Source organism: Corvus hawaiiensis, chromosome 9 (assembly GCF_020740725.1).
Source record: "Corvus hawaiiensis isolate bCorHaw1 chromosome 9, bCorHaw1.pri.cur, whole genome shotgun sequence".
In the NCBI taxonomy this organism is placed as follows: domain Eukaryota; kingdom Metazoa; phylum Chordata; class Aves; order Passeriformes; family Corvidae; genus Corvus; species Corvus hawaiiensis.
This window is the reverse complement of record NC_063221.1, coordinates 19,775,188-19,791,377: the sequence shown is the minus strand read 5'-3', so window position 1 is coordinate 19,791,377 and position 16,190 is coordinate 19,775,188. Positions and strand designations below refer to the sequence as shown.

The 16,190-nt window shown below is 37.4% G+C and overlaps 1 long non-coding RNA gene across 2 annotated transcripts in view; it reads right to left on the bottom strand.

Moving 5' to 3' along the window:
- Positions 1-12,562, bottom strand: part of LOC125329824 — a 44,816-nt gene extending 32,254 nt beyond the window's left edge. For both annotated transcript variants that reach the window (XR_007205288.1, XR_007205289.1), the window contains exons 1-2: positions 12,409-12,562; positions 8,895-8,935 (exon numbers count right to left, since the gene is read on the bottom strand). This is a non-coding gene — a long non-coding RNA (uncharacterized LOC125329824). The remainder of the gene's footprint in view (positions 1-8,894; positions 8,936-12,408) is intronic.
- Between the last annotated feature and the right edge of the window lie 3,628 nt (positions 12,563-16,190).

Sequence of the window (16,190 nt, the reverse complement as noted above, 5' to 3'; positions counted from 1 at the left end):
AAAAACAAGTGCCATTGTATAGCACACAAATCTCATTATTTTAATGAGGCATTTATTCTAATTGTCTAATTTATTTTGAATTATACCTCATTATTAAAATCCTGCATTTTTGTTCTGATCTTTAATGAAGGATGTAATGAAATCCCTAAATACAGTAATGTCTTTTTTTTTTTTTCTGTGTCCTTTTCCTCCTATAAAGTTTAGAGTTTTTGCCAAAGATTATAATTTTTCATCAATCATCCAAAGCAATAAAGTACAAAGTCTTCCTTGCATGTCTGTCTATCTGCCTGGCTCCATTCATAGTAGTATCTACTTTAACAGGTATTTAAAAGAATAAATTACTCTAATAAACCTGTTGAATGAGACAAATTTTGTGTTACTTTTCCTTTGTATTTCTCATGTACAAAGATATATGCTGAATTATTCTATCACAAGCAATGCATAACCATGGAAGCATGGTTTTAATGAGCTGAGAGGATGCTATTTCTATCAAAGCATATTTTTAAAGAGTCAGACTCACAGTGGACACAGTACAAAAAGACGAAGAAATGAGAACAGGAAGAGGAGAGAAAAAAGGTATACTAACATTTGGAGAGGGACTATAAAAATGATTGGACTTCAGTTATTCTTGATATTTTTCAAAATTTATTTCTAGTTTCCCTTGTGAATTTAATTTTTTCCCAGCACAGCTTGTGCACACTGTAACTCCTTCCTAGTTCTGGAACATGTGTGGTATGCACATTCTTCAGGGTACTGTGCCGCAGTGAGCCTGCTATGCACGTTCCTGGGCACAGACACATGATGGCTTTATGTGAAGTAAATCTCCTTAAAGGCTGTGGGGCACCATCCTGGTTATTTATTTTACACAGGAGACATTCAGATGTGGCAGATACAGACAGCAGTGCGATGCACGTGGAAGGAGATAACATGCCTCTTACTCTGGTCACTCCATGTGGAAAACTGGAGAGAGACTAAAAGCAAAACCAAGTAAAAATGGATCTGCTGTTCCTTTTTGAAAAAGGGGCCAGAAAGAGGAGAAGATAAAAATCATAGCAATAATGTCAGAGCAAGAAATATAGGAAAGTTTTAGATGGAACATACCCCCCAGGAAGCCACCCACTGAAACAGGAAAGCAATGATTTGAGTGTCTGTGTCCCTGCTACCCCGCGAGTCCATCAGGAATGACAGCAGCACCTGCAGAGCCCCACGGTGGCTCTGCCCCGCTCTCCTGGACTCCGGCAGGCACCACGGCAGCACGGGCTCAGCAGGAGCTGATTTACTGAGCTCCTCAGCAAAGTAAATTGGCTGTGCTGGGCTCGGGGCCGCCTCGCTTAGATTGTTACCAGGGCTTGAATTTACATCCGCCTCCGGTTTCTCCGCACTTCACTGCAGGCACTTTTGCTGGGTAAACCGACAGAAAGACTGTAGAAAGACAGTTTTTAGATAAATTGTACACCTATGGAACTCCTTCTAAAAATACTATTATGTTAATAATATAGTGCAGTAAGGCTCCTCCCAAAATACTGGGTACATAGACAGTCGGAACATCCACAATTACATTACAGAGAACGAAATAATTGCAAAGGCTATAAGGGAGAGATATTATTATGCTTCAGGGCATAAACCTCAATTTAAAGTTCCCTATAAACTGCTGGTACAGGTAAGGTTTGGATGACAATCCTGTATGGTATATTTTATATTCCTTAATTGGATATCCTGATTAAAAGTACTCTTCCTTTTCTTGTTGTAGAAGACTATTTTCAGTATATATTAGCCATCATTATAAGCACTATTTAAAAACCTGAGTGAAATTTCGAAGTCAGCATATATATACCAGCAAAATAAAAAAACCGCAATCAAACAATGCAAACCAAAATCCCCAAATTTAGAAATGTTTAGCATTTAGTTTCAAATTCCAGCTCACAAATGCGGGCATCTATCTCAAATGTTACTTTACTAGTGAACAGATTTATCTGTTACAGTTGTGTCAGATGACTGTATGGCTACAAAAATATTCCTTGAAGAGATGGATGCTATTTCTTCTTTGTAAGAAGGATTGGTCATGGTTCAGCAAGACCGCTAAAATAATTTCAATTTAGGCATGGGCTGGTGATAATTGCTAGTGATTGAATGCCAATGAGTGAGAGAGAGCAAAAACCCCATGTAATGACAGATGATGGTATAGGAAAGTGCTGGTTACACTGACACCGTATCACTTCATCAGACGTTATAAATTAAAGATAAATTAAATTAGGTTAAATATATGCTTATTTAACAACACTCAAGCAAATATTTCTTTGCTGGATAGCAAATAAGGCTTGTATTTAACCAAAGATTAGTGCATTCCAATTCTAATACCAATGCAGTTTGTTTTTATAGGACGATCTAAACAGCACTTTATGTTGACATTTCTATTGCGTATTTAATGAAAGCATATCAAATATGCATGGCAAATAAATACTGTGTTCCACGTAAACCTTTCCTACATACTCCCTATCTTTTATTCTTTGTAATATATTTGTTCCAATAAAAATGCATATCACTACAATGTAACTAAATCTTATTTTCATTTTTTTCCAGACAGGAAACACAAATCTAGATCATTAGAAGTACGGCTGTACCACTGTTTTAAAACACAGCCCTGAGCTGTACCTCTGCCTCCCTCTAAAAAGAGAAAGTACCCTTGTGACAGAACAGATTAAGACTATCTGAAACTCCTTAATCTATTGTCCATGTAGCACAGTGCTGCTGCATTGTACATGATGCAACCAACAGAAGTCAGACCTGGCTGCGGATCCTGACTACATTCTTCAGCCTGCACAGCTGAACTGTTCTGTGTGCCCAGCTAGAGCAGAGGGACACCCTGTTTGATAGTTCTAGGTATGGGGGGTATATTTCCAATAGAGTGTTCAATTTGTCTGTTTAAACATATACTGTGAATACTATCAAGTGCACATATTAAGATATATGTCTATTGGACATGTCTTCTGGATACTTGCAAATAAGTCTAAGGATATGAGAATTATTGCAATTTTCATTTTAAATGACGTAATTTAATCTATCAGTTTCTTATTTGTGTGCCCTACTTAGTTTGAACACAGAGCAGGAAACACCTTTTTATGTGCAAATATATGAATATAAAGGCATTCATTATTAAATTTTTGATTTTTTTTTAATTCACAAAGGCTTTTCAAATAATATTGCAAAGTTTTTTTTAAAGACAACACAAACATTGTATTCATTTGTTATCTTCAAGTACAGAAACAAACCCCAGATTCCTTAGCTCAACAGATTCTGAAACAAATGTTTACTTCTGCACACCTTCAGGTTCTGTTATTTTATAAAGGAGCTTTAATGCTAGTCTGCCTAGTAATTCACTTTGGGATGTCTTTATATACCACTGACAGTAATACGGCTCATTTTGGGTGATTAACTTAACCCCCAGTATTGCGAGTGCCTTGCTACATTAGCATATCTTTCAAGGAATAGTTGCAATGTGAGAAAATTGCCTGTAGGATTATTTGCAACTAGGAACCTGTGAAATGTAAAATAAAATGGAAGACTATAAAGTAAAACATCAAAGATAATATTAATAGCCAGTACTCCAAAAAGTAATTTAGAAGAATTGCATGAGGGAGCGAAAATTACTAATTTAAAACCAGATAGCTTTGGCAAAACAAAGTCAGAAGTTTAGAACAAACAATAGATAATACAAATTCACTGTATGCACAACATGGAAAGAATGCAAGAGGCACTAGCAACTCCAGTAGCTCAAGAAGGCTGGGACAGAAATGCCTGACCAAAGCAAGCAACTAGATCTATACAAACGAAACAACAAAGTTGCATTATATTGAATTTAGGCTACCGAAGAGAAAGAAAAACACGTGCTCTTTAATCCATCCAGTTTTCTGTTACATTTTCATTCTAATTGAATGCAGAATTTGTGGGCAGAAGGATTTTCGTTTTAATTGAAGAATTTGGAGCTGACAGCCACTGTCACGCTGCTCCAAATCATGTTTTCACCCCCTCTGTGGGGCAAACCACGCTGCAAGTTTCAGTTGGGTTTCTGTGGGAGATTACAAGCTTCAAAGCTAACATTTTGAAACCTGTTTCCCTTTTGATACACACTCTTTCTTTTAATAAATTTCAGAACAAAAAAATAAACTCAGATGAATCATAAAGGCACAGAAAGTAAGAGAAAAGTGTCTAGTTTTGAATCAGGCCCTGATTCCGCATGACAAATGGCAGAGTTTTGGGTTGGATTCCTGTTTAATCTTCCTACCAAACCATTGTCCCAGAGATGCTCTGATGTACTTACACTGCTGCTGCTTGGAGCCCCAACACAGGCCAAGTGCAGGAGCAAACAGCACACATGTCCCTGGGGCTGCTGCTGGCAGGGGTGCCCAGCCTTGACTCCCACTGTGAGGGGGGGTCCCCAGGCACAGGATATCTGAAAGGCCTGTATGGAATTCACAGCACATTCAAAACTGCTCCAAGGCCTGTGGAACACCTGCAAGTGAGAGCAATGGGACTGCTCTGTCCTGATCTGCTCCTGACTGTGAGGGCTGACTCCAGGTCAAAGCCTCGGTGAGAGGCTGTGATCCACTGGAACCCACACTTGGCTTCTGAATGTCTTTAATGTAGTGCTGCTCTGTGGAACTGCTTCAATGTCAGAAGTCTCCTGTGATAAGGCACTAGTGCATGTTCTATGGAAAACAACATAGGTTTGGTTGAAAGAGAGCTGGCTTAATGAATAAAGAGGTCTTTTTAAACCTCTAATAACTGTGATCCTGCTATCTTCTTAGACACTTACAGTCTATAGTACAAGACGGTAAAAACTGAACTTGTTTGGGAAGTTCCAGTATTTAAAAATGTAGAGAATTCTATCAGCTGCTTCTAAAGAGAGGCGTTTTCAAGATTAAACACTCCAGACTAAATTCCATAAGTCTTGATACAGTTTTTTTTAACCTGTGATTAATATATCACAAGACACTACTAATAATCATGCTCACTTATATCATGATGCAGTGTGAATAAAGAGATTAAAAAACCCAGAGTTGATACCACGCTTCTAGCTTATATTTAAAAGTCAGGGAAGGAAGCTCTTTCAAACTGACCTATCCATCCAAGCAGCAGATGAAAAAACAATGCCAGCAGCTATTTACAGATTACTTACTCTAAAAACAAACAAGAATACAATACCTTTAAAAGAAAGGTGCTTTTTTTCTTCTTTGAGCTATAACATGTAGAGCAATAAGGTAAAGATGCCTAACAGTGAATGATTCACTTTCCTGTAATAATGTCTGGAGCCTCTCCTCATTGTGCCCTGGTAAAAAAGGTAGCAGAAATCACCTTTGAAATGGCTTAACTGAATCATAGGGATTATTCTATGGATAACCTACTGCAAGACTGCCATATCTTCTTCTATTTCCTTACTTCTTCCACAAGGAATCTTCCTAAAGAGCACTGAATTTCATTACATTGATAAACTTATGATCCCATCTATCCTGCATGGTTTCTTAGGACAACCAACTACCAGGGATCATTCAGAGCAGCAGGAAGAGTCTAAATCAATGTGGGCTGGAGGGATTAGTCCCACCTTTCACCACTGTTGCAATGAAGGCATTTTGACTCCAGTTACAGAAATCATCAGGAAATTGCAGTGCTTCTGTACTGGGCTTTAAGAACAAAGTTATTCACTGTAAAAAAAAGCTTGGTTGAGCCAAACTTAATAGGTCTTACTTAATGGTTTCCCAAAATTCTCTTCTATCTGCCTGCTTCTATGTATTATGAGCTATCTGGCCAAAAGTGTTTCACCTAGTGAGAGCAAATGAGTGACCTTTGTAGTGAAATCTGTAATAACTACACTGTTCAAACAGAAATTCTAGCAAAAGAACAGAAAAATAAAAATATCTAGAGATAATACTATGGTTAAATGGACTAAATGACCACTGGCTGATTGTTATTAATTTCACTATTTATTTCTGAAATCAATTACTTGAGTATCCTACAGATGCTAGATTCTTTACTTGATGGATGTGTACACGAGGATTTCCATAACAGAAGACAGTGCTGATTTTTATGAGCAGTGTCTCATCTGCTATGAAATAGAAAGGCACTCTTAAGCCAATGGGGTTTGTTTGTTTGTTTGTTTTTTTCAGCTTTACACTTAGTACCAGAACTTTGGAGGGAGAATTATGCTTCTTTCAGCTGTGAAATAGTGTGCCTTGGCAGTCTCCATTCTGTGGATCCATGATCCTGAGGCTGGTTGCCACAGATGCCATGAGCAGGCACATGGAGGGCTTTCAGCAGCTGAATATTTTGAAAATGCATCAGTATACTGATTCTTTCACATTTTCTTTGTGAGTAGCGCTTTTTGTGAGGCTACCTGGGCTAGAATTCTCTCACCTGAGCTGGTGGCTTGACCGGCACTCACACGCCCACTACACAGAGAGGGGAAGACAAGTGTCAGCTTTAAAAATATATTCAATACTTATACCAGTACATTAATTTTTTACCAGCTGGGGTAGCTGGCAAAAAAAGGGCTTAAAACGTGGAAGGGTTTTGTTTTCTTTTCTTTTCTTTTCTGAGTATTTCCATTCTATTCAGGACTCTGTTACTCTAAGAAATATTTATTGCTGAAGTACATGACACTTCTTTAAGAATTCGTAGTCACTTGACTTTTGTGCATGTGTTGATAACAGAACTATTTATTACAGAAGCCTAAAGTGTCTCTTTGAAATTACCAAACATAATATTTCACTTTGTACAAAAATATCCAGTAAAAAGATTATTTTCACAAATATCAAGACTTTGCTTCAATTTATGTATCTGTTTGCAATTTCTAAAGACACTTTTAGATAGATTCCATTTCTATGAGGATTTGATAAGACAACTCTGCGGAAATAATAAACAGACTCTGTTTATAAAGGACTTGCTAACTAGCACTCAAAAAAGGCTTTTATGTGTGAGGTCTTTTTCTTCAAATTGATCTTCACTGGGATAAAACTATTATCATAGGATCCCATTCAGTCCATAAGAATACAGAGACTTGATTTTGTCTGAATCCAGATAAAAAAAAGAAAAATGCAGTGTTTCTTGGGAGAGTAGGTGATGGCAGTATACTGACATTTCTATTTAAAAAACCCCCAAAACCCAACAAGTTCCTGTTTCCACCATTTTGGGGTTTTGGGGGAGGTCTCATAATGTCGCACCTACAACGTCAGACTGCTTTCTTATCTGGTAGTATGTATTCATACCTAACTAGTTTATCAAGGAAGGAGGACCTGACCTACTTTTCTCAGATTTCCCACTGACCTTAATAAGGAATGTAGAATTTAAGTACTGAGACATGGTGAAAAGTTAAGAATTTCAGAACTACAGGAAGTCCAAGCTCCCACAAATAACAGCTTAGTGTGATTGAATGGGTAAATCGATGACCTTCACATACAAATATTGAAATACTTAATGAGTAGAGACTCCAGGAATAACAGGCAAGTTTCCAGTGCCTAGTTCATTATGTTCAGGAGAAATGGACAGGACATTTTATTCTGAAATGCAGTGCTCCTGAAGAGAGCCAATATTATGCTACAACTGACTAGTTTTACTCCGATGCCCATTCCCACTCAACCATCAAAACTATCATTTGTAGATTTAAGAAGCTGATTTATCTAATCTGATTCATACAAAATTAAGGAATATGAGACATCAGTCTTGCTTTCCCATTGCATGCAGACCTTTGTATTGTAGAGACTCCTGTAACTACTTAAGGCCAACAATCAATTCATTTTATTGCTCAAAGACCTGGAACTGGATAATGAGAGGCAGTGGGAAAGAAGAACTATCCTGGATTGCAGGGTCCTTTCCCACAGTAGGCAGCTGTGAGTAACTTTGAAAGTTTCAAGCATGAAGTCGTCAGCATCAAAGGTTACTGATGAAATCTTCCTGCACCACACATCTGTTGCCATCTGATCTGGCTGTCTGGGATAGACACAGAAAACAATGCAGAAACACATGGCCCAAATATTTTCAGAGCAGTTATCTCTGAAATACTACAAAGAAATTGTAGTTCAGTGATATACAGAATAAAAAAATAAAAGCTTTATTTTAAAAGCTCTTTTTTTACCACCATAATTTGTTGTAGAAAATAAGAAATATAAACCACTTTACCATTATTTTAATAGATACATCATGTTCCCCAGCATCAGAATTACAAAGATATAATTTGCTGTATTTATAACCTCTATCCTGATTTGCAGTGAAAATCTTACACATTTTCTTTAAAGAGATTTCACTTGGAATACTTACCCACCCTGCTATTTTGCTCTTATTTATTACTTTTACATATTTAAATGGCAAAAGAATAACTCATTATACAGGATCTCATAAAACTCTCACATTTCTTGGGAAAAAATGGTTTATGCTAAGATTGCTACTGACAAGCACATTTTTAATTGCTAGTAATGTATACACAAAGAATACAGTAGATCTTAGCACTGATATTGCTGCTGAGGCTACAATAATCTCTGTATCAGAAGTCAGTGCCATAAGTTTGTTCTCTAGAGGCTATGGCTTGGTTAGGGCAGTCCCATTGTTTCATCTGAAGTCTCAGCAGATTAATACTTTCATCAGGGCATCAATTTGTCCCACTTTTCTTTTTGCTGCTCTTTGTGAGTGACACAGCCAAAGGAATGCACCTCTTTAAACTGTCATTCAGTTTAACTCCTCCTCTGCAATTATACTCGCATGCATAATACATCATAACAAATTGGATTTTGCAAAGAAGCAACAACAGAAATTACATTTGCTTGTGGCATAAGATAGAAACTCTTCTAATAGGGAAGGGGGGGCTGTGAGCAAGAGCTAAAGAAATCTAATGACTTAAAACCACTTACAGAAAACAGTTGCCTTCTATTTTCCAAGGCTGCTTCTTCTTCTTTAGCATAAAGACCAATTGCAAAAGGGGAATGAAAGAAAAAAAGGAAATATTAAAACAAATTAAAGAGCTTTTCAGTTATCAAAGGCTCTACAAAATTGTACAGTGTGTTTGTGTTTTTAGCAGAAAAGTTTGCTTCTGGCCTTAGAGGTTAAAAATAACTGCCTTACTTCAAGGAACACTTTTTGTTTGAGCAAAAATTATTATGCAGACAACATCAGGTGAAAAATCACATAGGACAAATATCTTTACCAGATGTCCTGACTAGAATAAGGAACTTCCATTTTCATTTGATGAGTAAAAGCCCCTCTCTTATATACCAAACTCTGTGATGGTTTTCCAAGTCTCTCTAAGTGTAGCAGACCCAGTGGCTGATTATTCCTCCTCCATGCATCTATTTGGAGTTACTGAAGAGAAGAGGCAACCCAGAATATCCTTCAAGTAGCTGACTGGAGCCAAAAACATATCCCCAGTGTGCATGGGACTTCTAGACAGCAACCAGATCTGTTGTCTGCTCCAGATCCCTCAAAAAAACCCCAAAATATGCATTTGGCAGATCATCAGCAAAAAGTCTTTTGGTTTATAAAAGAATTTAGATGAAAGGGAGGAATGTTTCCAGAAGAACACTGAAATCATTCTAATGTTTTAACTCTGAGATTGTTTGTCTTCAAGATAGACGTCAAAATTTAAACTGTGTTTTATCCAGGCAATTTTTACTAACTTCAGTTAATTTCAATTCTGTGGCAGGAGCTCCACTTCATTTGAAAAATAAAGAGTGACAGAGGAGAGATCAGCTTTGCTGGGACTATATCTTTGTCCTTTGAAAAATAAGGTATGTTTGGCTCAATATTTAGAAAACAACATTTTGTGGCTAAAATCTGAATATTTAAGGTGGAAGTTCTTCAAAATTCAATAACATAACAGCATACAGGTATACAATAAAAATAAAAGGAAAGGTCAGGAAATAAACAAGTGAAAAGGCAATAGCCAAAGAACAAACCCGAAACACAGTAAATAGTGTCATCTTAATGAAATCCAAAGCTTTTTTTTTTTTTGCATAGACTTTATATTGATAGATATTCCATGGGATGTTTCACTTAGCTTGAGGTTAGTAGCAGCGATTGCAGGTGGCAACTACATGCTGAGGCTGTAAGTGATCTAGGTATAAGGGGTAACTGCGATAAGTCATATGAGATGGGAGTTCAGATAGTAAACATTTCAAAATACTCATGTTAGAAAAATGGAGCATATCTGTATAGATAAGGGATTTATACTTATCTCCTCTAAAACTGTGTCCTATTAACTTTTACCTTAATGATTGATGATAACTCCAGGACCATTGCAAGACCTCGTAACATGGAAGCATTATATTCTGAATTATGTGGAGAATAGGAATTAGCAGCAAGACGACAATTTCTAGACTGATCTTAAAATAACCAGGTACCTTCTTTCCTATATTAAGCCAAGAACTTCCTTCTCAATTAGACTGGCAGAAATTCCTGCACAAGGATACTGGCAGGTGGATATGTAGTTATTTCCAATAGTATTAGTGTTTGTCACAGGGATAGAAACGAATTAGAACTGGGAAATGGGAGAGCCTTATGTGAACAGGCAAGTTTGGCTGCCAGTTATTTAGGCTGCTTTGGCAGGCTGCTATCTGAGATACAACCACAGCCAAAGCTGAGAAAAGTCCTATCTTTTCAGCACATACTGTGTTCGTCTACTCTTCTTATTAGGATGAGACATTTGGTTGCTTACTCAATTATTATCATATTAGTGTCCATTTTCAATTGTCCTTCAGCTACTCCTTTTCCCACACTAACACTGCAGAAAAAAACCACTGGGATTTCACTGTGAGTAAAATGAATATTTGTGGAGAATGATTAAAAAACAGACTCTAAGCACGTTTCTGTATTTAGTATCTTTCTGTCACAATCCTTTGTTACAGTAAAACTACATTTCCTATAATAATCCTTGGCTTGCACATTTATTTTTATACTAATTATATGACTATATTGTTACACAGATAATTTTGGGACTTGTCAATTAAATTTTCATTTATGCTCAAGCATGATGAGTCTGCTCTTAGTACCTTATGCACATGCACAGAAGAAGCCTCCTCTCATAAACTACAGTTTGCTTGATATATGCAGGTTTTACAGTTTATCAGATATTATGCTGAAAACTTCCATTCTCTTCATTTTTTTACAATGCAGTGCTGCATAAGAAGGTACTCTGTATTCATTTTTCAGATCATATTTTAAAGTTCATTTTTTAAACTTTAAAAATAATCATGAAAAACTCCCACTGGATTATGTCCAAAGATCATAATCAGGTCTGTATCTGGATGAGATTTTTTTAATCATTTTTTCCCTTCTATTGAAGTTAGATAGCACATTTTATGGCACTAGTCCTTCTCAACAAGAAGAAATTCATTCCTAAGACTAGGGGAAGCAGAATACTTGCATGTTAAAAGGTAATGCTGTCCATTACATAATAGGAAATTTCCCACAGAAATTGTGCTGACGCTGATCTAGCTTTTTATGGTTTTCATACTAATCGATGTGTGTAACATCATCACAGGTAATGATACCATTTAAAACAATATCTGTTAGATTTTTGACATTGCTTTGCATTATATGTGAACACAAACAATACAGTATTATGTAGCACAGAAAATAAAAGCATCAGTCCTTTACCTTTGTCTAAATTGCACAGGAAGCTGACTAGCAGCAACAGGTGGTAAAAAATAAATTGCATTTAGAAAATTCCATTATTTAATAATTTAGGGTATAATTAACAATAAAAATTGATAAATTCTTTTTATGAGTTCTAGCCTACTGCGTCCTTCTAAATACATGGACCTGCCTTCGAAACCAAAGCAAGTTTAATAGTTCACCTCAATGACTTCTAAGACTTGCACACCAGACTTTATAAAATAATGCACACACTGATCTGTATGATACACAGGTTTGGCTTGAAAATTAAAGGCTGGAAAAGAAAGGGTATACTGGCCTGGCCCCCAAATTCACATGTTATGTTATCCTGCACAGAGTTTTAAGTACCCACAGACTGAAAAAATGCTCCAACTGTTTTCTCATGAAATGCAACATATGATACAGATATTTATTGGTCTCTGTAGCTGGGAAAAAGTTAGTCTCAGAGGACTGGGAGGTCCAGTAATTTTCTTAACTTTTAAGTACTTAATGAACCTTCCTGATGAAGCTAGAAATCTTGTAAGACAAGGCTTTATAGAAAATATCCAGTCCTGTCTATTTCTATCCAGATGAGATGTACCAAGACAGAAGATTATATAATTAAATCCATGGTTGATTCACATTTTTTTGACTCATTGGACACCCTTGAAATTAGGCAATACAAGATGCTGTTATTCAGACATTATTGATTATAGTAAAGATTTGTTTTGAAACAGAGAACTCAATAATGGCAAGGACTTGAATCACACTTACCACCTTGTTACACTCAAAGATGACATCCATTGAAAGGCCTTCCCAAATCCCGAGGGCTGCTCTGCCCAGAGCTGCTGAATAATAGTTTGTCTTCAGTCCTGGCATTTCATCACACATCACATCCTGCATTGCAACACCTGGATTCAGCAAGGATCTTTCCTGTCTTAAGAAAAACAGAAAAAATCACAACCATAGGACATTCCTGACTGAAGCAATCAATGCATCATTGTAACAAGAACTACCAATAATCTAGCTGTGGAGAATGAAAGCAGTGCAATGGTAGCAAGGCTGATGAGTCAAAGAACTGAGTTGCACACCAGGGAATGCCAGAGCTGTGTGTGGATGGTTAAAGGACAGAAGCCCCTTTGATTTCTGGTATAATTGCCAGTCAGCAATACAAACTGAGACTGTTCTCTTCCTTCTTCAAATATGCCATTATTTCCCAGGTGTCACTGATAGGATCACCCTGAATATCCCATTCAGCTTCATCTAGTGATAATCAATATATATTTTAAAAGGCTCAAAGATGAGATGGACAAAATTTAACTGTAAATGCATTAAAGGATTGAAACTATTCTAGACTTGAAAGAAGCTTTAGTAGACCTGAACCATGGCACCAAAATTGCTTAGAAATTGAGATGGATATTTAATTGTAAATAGGTGGAAGACATTCACACTTATTGCACAAATGCATTCAACACCAGCTTCCCTGACAATATCTTGCTATCTTTTGAAAGAGGTGACAAGAGTACACAGCTTTTAATTCTCCTCAAACAGTCATAATGATTTTCTTTTTTGCTGTATTCATTTGTGGCATCCCACACAACTCCATTCTCTCCAGTCATTTTCTGTATTACTCTCAATCACCAAGGAGAATTTGTCAGATCATCTAGAGCTGTATGTCACTAAAACGATCATATTCAGCTTTTTCTGTTTTAGCACAATTCCAGTATACAAAGTGCTTAGATAAAATCAATTCATTTATAAAGACAGCAGGCTGCATTTGAATCTAAAAAAGACAGAGCACTGAGAGGCAGAGGGAGGAATTACAAAGAATATGAAGGAAGGTGAATTCTTTGATTGAAAGTGTGCCCCAAATTAGCCAGTTATTTACGTAGCTTGAGAGATATGGATTCCTTGATGCAACTAAGTTACACAGCACTACCCATAAGCAGCAGTTTCTATTACCACTGATTGCTACAAGGTTCCATCCTATCCTGGCAGACGAAGCCCAGCTTTTGGTTATTTACATGCGTCACCTCTCAGCTGGATTATAGCCATAGAGTTCCTGGGCATGAAGCCATCACACCTTAGGAAACTCCAATTAGTACAACATGCTGTAATACATGAGCTGCCCTGAGCAAATCTATCCTCCCTTACAGTGACTTCTTTTTGACTCCTAAAGCAAGAGAAAATCTCAGTTACTACTTTCAAGACAAACAGTAGCCTGGGGCCAAGATTTTTAGAAGAATAAATTAAATTTTGGGTTCAACAACTTAAAATACAACTTTGCTCTTTCGGTACCCTAAAGCTCAGAAAGGGAGTTACGACTCATCTACTTAGAAGACAGAACACCCCCAATGATGGAAGGCAGAAATAAATTCAATGTGCACTTCTGTGATCATACAATATTTATGAAATACTTATTAAAAAAGGGAAGGGAAGGGAAGGGAAGGGAAGGGAAGGGAAGGGAAGGGAAGGGAAGGGAAGGGAAGGGAAAAGAGGAAAGAGGAAAGAGGGGAGAGGGGGGGAGGGGAGGGGAGGGGAGGGGAGGGGAGAGGAGAGGAGAGGAGAGGAGAGGAGAGGAGAGGAGAGGAGAGGAGAGGAGAGAAAGAGAAGAGAAAGAGAAAGAGAAGAGAGAAAAGAGAAAAGAGAAGAAATGAAATGAAAAGAGAGAAAAGAATCAATACAAACAATTATACTGTCAAAATCATAGCTTCCACTACACATGTTTTTGCCCCTAGGGAGAATATTTTGAGAATAAAAGAAAGGAAATAAAATAATAAGGAAATAAAATAATAAATATTAAACAGATGTTTCCTAATAATCTACTGAAAGGCACTCACAAAAGATTAATGAGTGCAGCACAATGCTTATGTAGAGCTGAGGGTATGGACTACCTGACTGTGAAGTCGTGTTTCCAGTCATTTAGCTCTTTCTTTTCCTGCACATATCAAATCTATGGGTTAAAATGAACATTATTTCTTTAATGAGCATATTCCTCACAAAAGAGAAGGTGCCAGTGTAGTGACAAAAGCTTCATTACTATCTACTGAGTGCTCACTATAATCTGAGAAGAACCCAGCTCTTTACAGTGGACAAATTTCTGTCTCAAAATGGACACCACTGCTGCCAATCTCAGATCACAGGCCATGGGACACTGGCACCTTCATTTTCTCTCCTTTGGTGATTTTCCCTCCCCATGGGATGAGCAAATCCATGCTGGAGCAGAAGCTGCCAGGTCTCTGCCTGTGCCACCTGCACTGCACCTGATGCTGCACCCATCCCAGGGCTGCTGTCTCCAGGGCCCCATCCGGCACCTTTCTAAAGTACTAAATTAACTCCAAAAGAAAGGGATTCCTACTGCAACTGTGACACATGAGGAAATTATGCCAGCTCTATCCATGATGAGTGTTCTGCTTGCCATGTTGAAATTGTTTGTCCTGTTGTGCATATCCATAAATTAAGCAGCTGTTATTTTTTTTCCCAATTAAACACAGCCCTTACGATTTATAATAGGTCATTTAGAAGTGTGTCTAATCTGTCTATCCTCACTAAACAAAAGACTAGATTCAGGCTTACAAACAAGGAGTCAGTTGTAACACATTAATTGAAAAAAAAAAAAAAAAGGTAGGAAAAAAAGCAGAAAAAAAAAGCTGTGGAGCTGTATTCTTAAAGTATTAACACTGGGAAAATCTCCAGGCCAATAAAAGAAAAAAGAAGTGTGTCCACACTCAAACTTGATGGCAAAATTCCCTCTCTAATATTTCAGGGGATAAGAGCAGCTTATATGTAATTAAAAATAACCATGCATTTGCACTTGCTAAACTGACCTCCAGACCCCATAGGTTTTTTCAGTGAAGGCCATACAAAATGCTTTGTTAATTTGTCATCTCAGTATTCAGCTGGTATGCAGATTCCTACGGACAGGTGAAGCTTGTGTCACAGGTCATTAATCAGATATCCTCCCCCTCATGTACATGAAAGCACGGCCATTGATCAGTGATCCTTAAATCTTTTCGAAGTCACTGAAGAGCAAGAGTTCAACTTTTCCTAGCAACTGAGAAGTTGAATTTCCTTACAAAAAAAGCACTCTTCTGCCACTGCATTAAATAACTCAAAAGGAAACACTGGAATTCCCTCTTGTGTGCAGACTAACTTATCCTTTGAAAATATTTATTTCTTCCCTCCACTGCACTCCCCTAATTCTGTGGTGATGAAAGAACACATCTAACCTTTATAACCTTGACACTTTCCTCCAGTAATAATCTTATCCATATGAAACATGATTTTCTGTGACCCTTAAATTTGTGACAAGTGACATCTTAGAGCAAATAGTTCAACAGACAAGGACAAAAGCAGAACATGTCAACAAGAACTACCTCTCCAAACTGGATCCTCCAGTCCATCTGAGCTGGGCTCAATGAAGACTTTAGTAGAAAAAGAAGAGTTGAGGATAAAGTAAAGGATAGACTTGGGTTGCTAACTTGAATCTCATCCTAGGGAGAAAGACACTTAAGAGCGAAAAAGCAAGTGAAAAACCCTCAGCTGTACCTCTTTATCAC